The following is an 8831-nucleotide window of genomic DNA, read 5'->3' on the forward strand; positions in this document are numbered from 1 at the left end:
ACAATTGAGAGAGAGAGAGAGAGAGAGAGAGAGAGAGAGAGAGAGAGAGAGAGAGAGAGAGAGAGAGAGAGAGAGAGAGAGAGAGAGAGAGAGGGAGGGGAGGGAGGGAGGGAGGGAAGGGGAGGGAGAGAGAGAGAGAGAGAGGAGGGAGGAGAGAGAGAGAGAGAGAGAGAGAGAGAGAGAGAGAGAGAGAGAGAGAGGGAGGGAGAGAGAGGGACGGAGGGAGAGAGAGGGAGACAGAAATAGAGAGAGGTGCTAGGTGTACATTAAGTCAATACTTTTGTTACACGTTCTACGTCCGTTCGGACTGTGACAGGTACATTAACTATGATATCTATATATTTAGCGTATACACTTGCATACACATGTTATAAATGGTGACACATGCATTTAAACAGTGTTACATTTATCAGCATTTATAATGATGAATTTAACATGTATGTAGCATGCAAGAAAATGCATTTCAAGATATCTACTTTTCAAATGTTTCTTAAGAGCAGTACAAATATTTCATTCAGTCAACCACCCCTCTAATTTTCATTTACTTTCGATGTACCTACATATTCTGCCTGATCCTAAATATACTTTACTATATGACATGTCTTGCCACCCTCCCCTCTTGGAAATTTTCCTGCACAGATGCCTACCCCTCTCGCTTTAGGCTGTTGTAAATTAAGTATGCAGCTCAAATCGTATTACGGTTTCAGAGCAAAGTCAATTTTGATTTGCAAATTTCACATTTAATGTCGCCTACCCATAAATAGCTGAATTTATTAGATCTATTCGTTTTTCAGCTACAATGAGGTACATGTATATATGCATGATTGTGTGTGTGTGTGTGTGTGTGTGTGTGTGTGTGTGTGTGTGTCCCAACTAGCTCCTCGCAACTGATATATCAAAGACTGTGGTAAGTGCTGTTCTGTCTATGTAAAGTGCACATAAAAGCTTCTTTGTTGTAAATGAAAAACAAATGTAGCGGTTTTCCTCCTCCATTATATGCCAGAATCAACAAATGTGTGACGTTCAATAGCCGATCGCGATGATTAATAAATGAATGTGATTCAGTGGTGTTTTTAAATGAAACAAACTTTAGCTTTAACTTAGTCCATTGAAAAAAAGCAAAAAACTATTGCTACATGCATTTGTTTTTGTTTGTTTGTTTGTTTGGTTGGTTGGTTTTTGTGGGGGGTTTTTCTCTTGGACTTTCCCTCTACAAAACAATACATAGGACGGCTTTTGATATGCCTGCCATAGGTCACTGGTTATACCATTAGTCGATATGTTATATATATGTAGATAATAGACATACAGACACATTTATTTTAATCACCATGCTATTTATCATATATTGAAATCTTACCCTGTCGGAAAGGATTGTAGGTACACTGCCTTTAAATATGGCGGTTGAAAATGGGTGGGACGCAGTTATTAATTTTCCTTTGAGGTGAAAGTTTTTGTTTAGCTACATCACTAGAGCATATTGATTAATTTTCATTTCATTTCAACTTATGTTCGTGTTTATATCCAATTAAGATTCAAGCACGCTGTCTTGGGCACAAACCTTAGCTATCCGGGTTGTCTGTCCAGAACAGTGGGTTAGTTGTTAGTGGTTAGTGAGAGAGGAGTGGGTGTAGTGGTCTTACACCTACCCACTGAGTCATTGGTTAATTAATCATCGGCTATTGGATGTCAAACATTTGTTAATTCTGACAGGTAGTTATCAAAGGAAACCCGTTACATTTTTTCCATTAGTAGCAATGGATCTTTAATGTGCACTTTCCAACAGACAGGAAAGCCGATACCACGGTCTTTGACCAGTTGTGGTGCACTGGTTGGAACGATAAAAAAAAAAAAAAAAACCTGCTGAACGGATCCACTGAGGTGGTTCGATCCTGCGACGCAAGCACCCCGGGCGAGCACTCAAACGATTGAGCTAATTCCACCACCACCACCCCACCCCCCCCCCCACCCCCGTCTTTAGGTGAGGGCAGGCAATGTATAATTTCCAGAGATGGGGGAAATGTCTCTCCATCATCACATCACATAAATATTATAAATCCCAGATTGCGTACTACATGGGTTGATATCGGATAATACATGTATTTCGATACGGTGATTACCGCAACAACTGGGCATGGTTCGATTCACCATGAAGGTTGTCCTGTGATTACGTACGGCTCTAAGGGAGGGGCATCTTCACAAGCCAAGTGTTCTAATCTACATGTCCACTCCCTCTGAATCGGGATGACGTCACGGAATATCATACTTGGTTAAGGATGGGGGTGGCGGGACATAGCCCAGTGGTAAAGCGCTCGCTTGATGCGCAGTCGGTCTGGGATCGATCCCCGTCGGTGGGCCCATTGGGCTATCACTCATTCCAGCCAGTGCACCACAACTGGTATATCAAAGGTCGTGGTATGTGCTATCCTGTCTGTGGGATGATGCATATAAAAGATTGCTTGCTACTATTGACATTTTTTTAGCGAGTTTCCTCTTTAAAAAATTACAGGTAAAAGTTACCAAATGTTTGACATTCAATAGCCGATGATTAATAAATCAATGTGCTCTAGTGGTGTCGTTAAACAAAACAAATTGGTTAAACTTTGGTTAAGAATGGGGGAGTGGATTTCATAGAATTTGTTATAAATTTATGGGGAAGAGGTATTTGTTTTATTATGAAGTATATTTATTTTATTTTATCTTGTCATTCTATTCTACGACACACAATGAAAACGCAAAAACAAGTTTTCATTGCAAATAACGACAAACTATTAAAGGCGCTCAATCACAGATGTAGTGGGCCTTATTTCTCTAAATATGGATTATAAATGACAATTACATTAATTTGGAATACGAAACCTCGCTATTGTATCACCCAAAACATTTTAATTGAACCATGATTGAGGGAATCCCATGACAACCTGTGAGCAGCTTCATTTTTAAAAATTGTAACTCTTTTACTAGGAGTCTGAAACGTACGACACAACCAAGTACTGGTGAGGCTATATATACGACAGCCGTGTAACGTACCTTTGAATTGTATATACAGTGTACGGCCGCCGTAGAGACTTTAAAATAATTTAAAATATATTATTTCATGACACCCCCCCCCCCCATAAAACCCCCCTCCCAAAAAAAACCGCGAATACGCTGAAATAATATAATAGTTGGAACATAAACTCACGATTTTTGTTTATTATTATTATTTGTTTTATTATTATTATTTGGGTTTATTTTTATTATTTATTGTTTTTATTATTGGGGTTTTATGTTGTTGGGTTTTGTTTTTGTTTTGTTTTTTTTTGTTTTTTTGGGGGGGTCTTTCTTTTTTACGGAGCTATCGTACACAGAACCACTGCAGGCGCGTGTGCAGGAATTTTAGTAAGGGGGGTCTAGACTGAGGTGAGCAATGTTTATAGGGGTTGACACGCTCCGCCGTGCAATTATCGGGAAAAAAACCCCTCAGAAAACAAAATTTGCTTCAGCAGGGGATTCAGCAAGCGATTATTATTATTATTTATTTTAATTTTATTTATTTTGGGGGATGAGGGGGTAGCGAGGGTTATTTTGTTGTTTAATTTGTTTGTTGTTGGTTTGTGTTTGTTTGTTTTTGTTTTGTTTTGTTTTTTTACGGAGCTCCGTACACAGTACCACTGCAGACGCGTGTGCAGGGATTTTAGCATGGGGAGGGGTCTACACGGAGGCGAGCGAAGTTTACGGTAAGGGGTTCATGTCTCCCAAAAAATGTATCACGAAACAAAATTGCTTGTAAAAGAGATGGGTATGTGCCTGCACAGACAAAAAACATTGTGGCACAATCATTTTTGCTTAATACACAACATAATGTCCTGCGTTATTAGAAAATTAAGCCTTGTCTATTTGTTTACTGGTACGTTGATTACAATGTCGTGTCAATAAAATGTACCTCACTGACCTCATTATGTACATCTAATTTGCAGTTATCAAACTTCGAACGTAAAAATATGGCTTGTGTCCCCTCCAGTACATATATATATATACTAGCGGAAAAAAGTAACAGTGTAACTTGAAACATCATATAAAATTAACACGGCTCAATATTTTAGCCTGATGTTTTGCACAGTTGACCAGTGAACGCACCGCCACACAATCGCGGGGTCAATTCCGTATTGGCACGTGCCGTTTCGCTTCTTGGACATGGGTCTGTTTTTCAAGCTTTTTCCGCCCAACATTTTACTGCTCCAGCTTTTGTCGACATTGCTACTGTCGGGTCATTGTTTGGCAAACGGTGGAACAGAAAAGCAGGTTTTTTCGGTTGAAAGTGGTCGTAGAGCAATGCCCAGGCTAAATGTAAATGACCGCCTTCGCGCAATTGGTATGATCCAGGCTGAAATGCTCCATTGCGCTGTTGCTACGCAATTTGGTGTCAACATAAACACTATTCAGGCTTTGTCGAGACGTTTTCAACAATTTGGTAATGTCAGAGACCGACCACGTGCAGGTCGTCCACGCGTGACGTCACGACAGCAGGACAATCATATCCGACTCGTGCACCTCAGGAATCACTTCCAAACGGAAAGTCTGACAGCGCGGACCATTCCTGGATTGCGTGCCATCAGCCCCAGAACTGTACGGAATCGATTACGTGAACGGCGTATTTGTCCGCGACGTCCGGCTGTCCGTTCAGTTTTGCTAAGACGCCATCGTGTAGCGCGTCTGGCTTGGTGTAGAAGACACTTGCGCTTTAATCACCGAGACTGGGCGGGTATTCTGTTTACGGACGAGTCCAGGTTTCACTTAGACGGCAGCGACGGCCTTTCAAAGAGTCTATCGTCGTGTTGGAGAACGTTTTAGTGACGCCTGTATTGTGGAGCGACGTGCTTTTGGCGGAGGCAGTGTCATGGTTTGGGGTGGTATCACGTCAACTGGACGAACACCTATTGTGGTCACCGATGGCAATTTGAACGCCGTAGGCTACCGTGACGACATTATCCAGGCTCACGTCATCCCATTTGTGCAAGGACAGCAACGCCACATCACGCTTCAGCAAGACAACGCTAGACCTCACGTCGCCCGGGTGGTAAGGGATTTCTAGCTCAGCAGAATACCGATGTGTTGCAGTGGCCTGCAGTCTCACCCGATCTTGCACCAATCGAGAACGTCTGGGATGAGATGCAACGTCGTGTACGTGCGCTGCCTAACCAGCCGGTGACGTTGGCAGCGCTGGGTCAGACGTTAGTCCAGATCTGGAACGGCATTCCCCAGGCATTCTTCAACAATTTGGTAGGCTCTATGAGGCGACGGTACCAGGCCTGCATCGACGCAAACCGTGGCCATACGCGCTATTAACTTTGTGAACTGGTTTTTTACCCCCGTGTCTTTCATCCCCAATACCAATGAAATGACGGATGCTGTGACATTTTAAATGAATTGAAGTTTTGCAGATTTGCCTATTAACCATGCTATCTGATCGTTTCATCGTTTTATGTCTTGAAATTATGTTTTTATCAACATGATAACCATACACAGTTACTTTTTTCCGCTAGTATATATATATATATTATCTGCAGGTATTTGAAAATATTATAGAGAGGTTTCTCAACTATACCGTTACTATACGGAGAGTGATTGGTCACCATTCCGAATGTAGTTAGGTGACGCACTAGCAATTTGCTTCCAGTTGTTTACGATTAAATGGCCAGCTATATGTAATACATTTCGTGGCTAATATATAATTTAAAATAATAATAATAATACTTATGAGAATGCCGCCATATTTAAGTCACTAACCGTAACGATCTGCGAAACTAGCTAAACTGTTAGTACTGTTACCGAATCATAGTTATTAATTATGCTTGTCTGTAACAATAATGACACATTGACGGTTCGAAAACAGATAACACGTTTCCATCCGACTGTTTCCAGTTACAAGCCCCCGCTGTTAGTTTGTGTACTGTCCGTAGTTGGTGTGCATTTATTTTCTTTTTCAGATAATCTCAAAAGTAGATAATTTTATTTATTTATATGTATGTATTCATTCATTCATATATTATTAAAAAATAAAATAATAATAATAATAATAATTATTATTATTATTATTATTATTATTATTATTATTATTATTATTATTATTATTATTATTATTATTATACTCCAGGGGCAATATTACGCTATTCATATACGGTAGCAGGGTGAAATGGGTATGGCGCCATACCCAAATTTTATTGCAGATTTAAAAAAATTTAAGTTAACCTTTTGACAAAATGAATGACTCTTTATTATTACTGTGTGAGTTTCATAACCCTAACCCTACACCTAACCCATATTATTTCTGGGGGAGCCCCCCCCCCCCCCCCCTACCCCCTATTGACTGCTGTTGCATTGAGCACACACATTGTAAATATTTAATTTCATAGCGCCATACCCAAAAAATTATTTCTGGCAGAAACACTGGGTAGGTGTCTATGGAAAACGTACACAAAAGGGCCCGCTAGATTCATATTCAACCCCCCCCCCCCCCCCCCCCCCCATTCCCGTGTTTGTACTTAGTATGTATTCCTCTTGTTCCAAGTGGTTCGGCAATATGGATCAATCAAATACTTATTTACCGCCTATATACATTTTTGCTGTGTTTATAGGCAGCCCTCGTTAGCGGAGGCCATACACACGGCCGTCGTATATATAGCCACTTCGAATATAAACACCGTCTAGTTCACAGTATTCTTTAAAAATGTAGTAATTCCTATCCCAAGCCAGTTGTAATTACCCATGGGGTTATGGCATATTTTATATAATAATAAATTGACAAACTGATAAATGAATGCGGTGTTTAGGTGTTTAGATTTTTCTGCGAACGATAAATTTATCTGTACATGCAAAGGCCTAACTAGTCGGTTCGTCGCCGTTTAAAATGTTTCTGTTGCTAAAATAAATTAATGTATAGAGGGTTACGCGTCATTCTAGATTACCCACGATCCATAGCGGTCGGCCATGTTGGAAGGCATCAACACCTAATAATAGCTAGGCCTACTTGTCGAATCTTTTTGTTAGATTTCATTCGTCCTGAACCAATATAATGCCGACTACTTGTGGCATTGTCAGTTGTAATGCCCGCTACGGGAGAAACAATAAAGGATTTTTTTTTTTTTTTTTTGGGGGGGGGGGGGGGGGGGGGGGGGGGGGGGGGGGGGTCCTAGCATTATCACGCACCAGGGTGAAGAAACTAAAGAAAAAAGTGAAAGACGAAGGAGGCTTTGGCCCAATCGGCTATAAACCGATCGGACCTAGGACATGTCCTATTGATTATCTTATAACATTAACAAAAATAATCCTCCAAACATGTTTGCAGTTTATTACTAGTCACTGTTGAAAATATTGGTAATTTTCAGGCATTGATTAGTGAATAACCCTAGCTGCACTGGTGAGCCCTGGGAGGGGCGAAACATGTTAATGAACTAGGTAATGGTGTAAGAAATATTGGTCGCCTGTGTTCTACCTAGTACTTGTGCACAAACAAAATTAAAACAAATTGATTACCATATGAGTGGTATGTGCTGCCCAGTTTTGGAACAGTTTAAAAAAAAAAAAAAAAATGACTATGTCCTCCACCAAAAAGTAAAAATTTAATTATAGTCATTTAATAAACACCATTCAAAATACACCTCTAGAGCATATTGTTTATTAATCACCGGCTATTGGATGTCAAACATTTGTTAATTTTTACAAATAGTCTTAGAAAGGAAACCCACTACTTGTTTCCAAGTACATGTAGCAAGAAACGTACAAAATCAACACTTATTCGTTTATCCTGACAAGTGTAAATCAACTCGGGGGCGGGGGATAAAATGTACCTCTGTGTATTCAATGCATCTTCATTTCGAACAATCACAACCAATGTCCATGTACTTGAATAAAACAAACCAGTTATTTGGACAGGTGACAATATTGGTGGACAAGTATAGTTCTAGATGTACTTGTCCTGTGGACTAGTGAAACATTGTGCTTATTTCTATCACTGGCAAGGAATATTTTATATGCACCATCCCAGAGACAGGGTAGCACATACCACATCCTTTGATATACCAGCCGTGGTGCACTGGCTGGAACACGGAATAGCCCAATGTGCCCAGACAGGGATCGATCCCACACTAGACAAGCAGTTTACAACTGGACTACGTCCCAGACTCTATGTAACAAAGTAATGACACCTATATAGGTGCTGACAAAATAACTAATCACTAAAAAAGTGTTGTTAAATTATAATCATCATAACTGAATTTAACTTGCAATATTGTGGCCTGTAATTTTTTCCCCCATTTTGTGACTCTGTACACGTTTCGCCCTCCCAGGGCTCATCAGTGCAGCTTGGGTTTCATATCAATTAGTATTGATAAGAAAACTGCAGACGTGTTTTTTTGGTGAGTTCTTTGGTGAGTTTGTCATAATTTATAATAAGTACATGTATAGTTCACATAGTTTTATAATTAAATTCAATGTTCATAAATCCACCACCAGTGATACTAAATACCTGTAAATGCGTACAGTAGTTTGTATTTGAAAAGTTTTTTTTCTTTTAGTTTTATTAAAACATTTCACTTTCTTCACTGCCACTCCCTTCCTATAGCCAATATAATACCACTTTCCAGTGGGTGCTTTCTTTAATTTCATACAAGAAAAATGAAACCATTCAAATGGCTCGTGGGGACAGTCTCCCGAATCGCATGCGATCATTGAATCATCGCAAATACAATATAGTGCTGGATCTTCATCTGATAATCCACGAATAAAGCGATGTGTTATTAAGCCGTTGTGAATGCATCACCCTTGCACGTATTACATGGACTGAATCATGG

This window comes from Gigantopelta aegis, chromosome 4, assembly GCF_016097555.1.
Source record: "Gigantopelta aegis isolate Gae_Host chromosome 4, Gae_host_genome, whole genome shotgun sequence".
Lineage (NCBI taxonomy): Eukaryota > Metazoa > Mollusca > Gastropoda > Neomphalida > Peltospiridae > Gigantopelta > Gigantopelta aegis.